Genomic DNA, 4,896 nt, shown 5'->3' with positions numbered 1-4,896 from the left:
TCAAGAAAGCAAACCAAGTTCACAGTGTCTTGGTAAGAGGACCAGTGTTGCTTTCCTTTTTCGAGTTTGGGAGCAAATCTCTGCAGGTAGCACAGCCGAAAGTGCAAGAGTGCTGTCTCAGATTGAGATGCCCTTCGCGATGTGGCAAGAGGGTAGTATATGCTACAGGTAAGGGCAAAGCCTTTGGTGACTTTATTTTTCTGATTTGAGGACATTTCGGGGCTCGTTTTGAAGGCAGAAGTTCTTCGCAGGCACTCAGAAAAAGGCCCTGTTTTTTGCTGTGCAACCACTGCTCTACAGGTCGGTGAAAAGTTACCATAGAAATTGCATCGTATGCCTGTGTGCAGAGATATTGGGAGTTGCAGAATCATCCTTGTTGCCTGTTGATGCAAAATTGTCACTAGGAAGTGACTGTGTGGTCAAATACCACTTTCGTTAGTTTTGCAGATTTGCCCATGTGAGGCAGAAGCTGTGTTTTTTGCAGTGACAGAATTTTTTGCAGTGTTCTGCAATGGCGTATGATTCTCTTTCACAGATTGTCACTGAAAAGTTTGACAAGAACAACTTCCAAGCATGGAAGTTTAGAATGACGAATTTCCTCATGGGAAAAGGCTATTGGGAGTTCATTATAGGAAATGAAGAAGAACTAGTTCTTCCTAATGTTCCCAATCAACACAAAATGCAGGCATTTAAAGGATGGCATGAGAGAGCCAGAAAAGTTATGTATTGGCTTTCTATCAGTATTTCGGATTCTATGATTGTGCATATTCAGGATGCAAGTACGCCAAAGGAGGCATGGGATACTTTGGCAAAAATGTACAGCACAAATACGCAAGCCAGGAAAATGCAGCTCAAGTAGGAGTTGCACAATGTGCAGAGAGAAAATATGAGCATCAATGACTACCACATGAAGGTGAAGAAAATTGCAGATGCACTTGCTTCCATTGGGTCGCCAGTGGACGATGATCTAGTTTCTGTGACCTTGATTGGTCTAGGAAAGGATTATGCACAGTTCCGAACATCCATTGCCATCCGTGAAAAATTTCTTGATTTTGAGGAGTTGTTTGCTCTTCTAATTTCTGAAGAGCAGAGAAATAGGGGTGCATCTTCTTCAGGAGGAACTTCAAAAGAAACTATCTTCTACTCAAATGCTGGAAGAGCTAGAGGTAGAGGTAGAGGAGGCCGATTTGGAGGCCGTGGTAGAAATCAGAATATGCAACAAACTCAAGAAAACCAGTCCTATGGAGGAGGACGCGGAAACTCTAAAGGCAGGGGGAGCCAAAGAGGCTGTTGTGGATGGCAGAGAGGCCAAAATGCAAACAACAATGTTGAATGCTACTATTATGGTAAAATGGGTCATATGGCTAAAGAGACTGCTACAAAAAGCAGAATGACACTATGAATGGAAAATTGCAGCAAGGCAATTATGCATCTTCTAGTAGACAGGGTGATGACAGAAATGAGCATCTAATTATGGTGCAGCACATGACCAATTCTGTCACAAGTGCAGAAGAAAGAAATGATGTGTGGTATGTTGACTCAGGTGCGTCAAACCACATGACAGGTCATGCAGAATGGATGCAGGATGCAAGGAAAATGGAAAGACCAGGATTTGTGGAGACTGGTGATGATACTACACATCCTATTGTGTAGATTGGTAAAATTCCTTTGTCTATGCAGGATGGGAAAAAGAAATACCTGTCTAATGTATTTCATGTCCCGAACATCACCAAGAACCTGGTTTCTATTGGTCAAATGGTTGAGCAGGGCTTGCAGGTCAGATTTAATCCTCATGGATGCTTTGTTGAGGATATGAAAAATAACGATCGCTTGATAGCAAAAGGAAAGAAGAAGGGCAAGATGTTTACGTTGGATGCAGACATGCTTGAATTGAGTGCAACAATGTTTGCACATGGGACCAGTGTTGTTGCAGATATTGGTATCTGGCATAAACGCATTGGTCATGTTAATGTACAACGACTTAAATCAATGCAGGCCCAAAATATTGTTGCAGGATTGCCTAAATTCAAGGTTGCAGAAATGCATAAGGTATGTGAAGCCTATCAATTTGGAAAACATGCAAGGAAACCATTTCCTAGGCATGTTCAAGAGAGTAAGAAGCCATTGGAATTATTCCACTCTGATGTGTGGACTACTAAAGCTGCATCTATTGGAGGCTATCATTACTTTGTCACTTTTATTGATGACTACAGCAGAAAAGTTTGGGTGCATTTTATGAAAAAGAAAAGTGAAGTGTTTGGGCATTTTAAAGCTTTTAAAGCTATGGTTGAAAAAGAAACAGGCCTACAAATAAAATGCCTAAGGTCAAATGGAGGTGGAGAGTGCCTCTCAAATGAGTTTGCAAGGTTCCTGCAGGAGCATGGCATAAAGCAGCAATATTCATGCAGTCATACCCCACAGCGAAATGGACTTGCAGAAAGGAAAAACAGGCATATTGAAGAGGTATCTCGGGCCATGCTAAATGAAAAAGACCTTCCAGATTATTATTGGGCTAAAGCAGTTGCTACAGTAGTTTACATAATGAATAGGACTCCCACTGCAGCAATACATGGCATGACGCTAAAGGAGATGTATACTGGTAGGAAACCAGATATTTCTCATTTGAAAATTTTTGGTTGCATTGCCTATGTTCATGTGCCAGATGAGTTGACGTCCAAGTTGGATCCAAAAGCTAAGAAGTGCATCTTTATTGGTTATTCTCTGCAGCAAAAAGGGTATAAATGCTATAACCCTTCTACTCGTAAGTTTACAGTGAGCAGAGATGTTGTCTTTGATGAGATGAGCAGCTGGTATAAACCAGTAAATGTGATTAATGATATAGATGCACAAAATGGTAATGTTGCACAGAATTTGCAACAGCAATCACAAAATATTAGTGGACCTACAGTGTCCTTTAGCAGTGGTTCTCATACTTTGCCATGGATAGGCAGATTGAGATCAAGAGAATCTCCTCAAAACAATGCAGATAGTGGTACGCATGTATCACGAAAAGGAAAAGAGAAGGTAGATCAGCCCATGTTTGATGTGAATGCACATCACTCTTACGTGGATGATGAATCCAATGGCTCAGAACAGAGCTCTGATGATGAGTTGGGTATTCCTTCTGTTGTTACACCTAGAGTAAGGAAGACCAGGGATGTTTTGAGAGCACTTGGAAGTGAGCCTATTTTGCATAGGTCTACCAGAGCTAGGTATCCTATGGATAGGCCGAAATATGATGGATTTACAGCCATTTACTATGCCTATATGGTCAAAGTGATACAGGAACCAGAACCCACTTCTTTTGAGCAAGCCATGGGAAAAGAAAAATAGGAGAAAGCCATGGATGAAGAAATGGATGCCTTGGGAGCAAATGCTACATGGGAATTGGTGCCTTTGCCTAAAGACAAGAATGCAATTGGCTGTAAGTGGGTTTATAAGGTCAAGCACAATGCAGATGGTTCTGTGAATAGATACAAGGCAAGGTTAGTAGTCAAGGGGTATGCACAAACATATGGGATTGATTATGAAGAAACATTCAGTTTGGTTGCAAGGATGGCAACCGTAAGAGCAGTCATTGCTATGGCTACATCAAAGGGATGGTCTTTACATCAGATGGATGTAAAGAATGCCTTCTTGCATGGTGATTTGCAAGAAGAGGTCTTTATGGAGCAGCCACCAGGTTATGTTCATGATGTCCATCCTGAGTTTGTTTGCAGGTTGAAGAAAGCATTGTATGGCTTGAAGCAAGCACCTAGAGCATGGTCTGACAAGATAGGACAGTATCTTGTCACTATTGGCTTTCAAATTTCCAAGGCGGATTTTGCACTTTATGTGAGAAAGACAGAGAAAGGCATTATGTTGCTTGTCATTTATGTTGATGATTTGATCATCACAAGTGAAAGTGATGAAGATATCCTTCACGTGAAAATGCTATTGAAGCAGAAGTTTGAGATGAAGGATTTGGGAGAGCTACGTTATTTCTTGGGCATTGAGGTGATTAGATCACCAAGTGGGATACGGGTCTTGCAGAGGCAGTATGGATTGGACATGCTGTCCAAATATGGGATGACAGGCTGTAAGCCTATTTCGGGGGGATCTCAACTCATATACAAAAGAAACTTCAGCTGGGTAGGTAGCTCTCTCTTCTATCCAATCCCCACACCAACTTCCACTATTGAGATCTATAGAGAACTGAATAGGAGATGGAAGCTTGGTGACAACATAAAGAGGTGGAAGGACATATTTGATCTCATTTGGACAAAAGAAGTCCTTGGAAAAATGTCCACTTTGCTCTGGCTTATCTTACACATGGTTGTATGGACCAATGCTAGAAGTTTGAGAATAGGAAAAGCAGATGGTCAATGCAAGAGATGTTGAAGGGTCAGGGAAGACATCTTTCACCTTTTAATAGCTTGCCTATGTGCTCAAAAGTCTGGAAATTGGTTCACATGCTCATTGGTGAACCTTTAAATTGGAAAGCAATATTGTTGGGGGATGCCACTAAAGCTAACAATGTTAAATCGCTTCAGATTAGAGCACATACGGTTTGGTTTATATGGATATCTAGAAATACTTATCAGTTTGATAATGCTAATCTCCTTGCTAACATTATGTTTGTGGAATGGTGGGATAGGAACAAAGAAGACTCTAGAAGGCCATTGCAATGTACAACGAAGCTCATTTCCAAGTTCCAATAGCTGAATGTAGAACTTGAGACCCATGCTTTCAATTGCCAAGATGGACCACACAAAATGGTGGTTAAGTACCCAGTGGAGCATGTTCATCCTATTTCTACTAAAGAGATTCCACTATTCAAAACTGCTAATTCTAATACTACTTAACCAATTATAGAGGCTCCTTCTCCTACTGCCAACACATTCCAAGGTACCTGGT

This window comes from Dipteris shenzhenensis, chromosome 16, assembly GCF_047967505.1.
Source record: "Dipteris shenzhenensis isolate YYH24624 ecotype China chromosome 16, Dip_SZ_1.0, whole genome shotgun sequence".
NCBI classification, from domain to species: Eukaryota; Viridiplantae; Streptophyta; class Polypodiopsida; order Gleicheniales; family Dipteridaceae; genus Dipteris; species Dipteris shenzhenensis.
Note: the sequence above shows the minus strand (reverse complement) of the source record.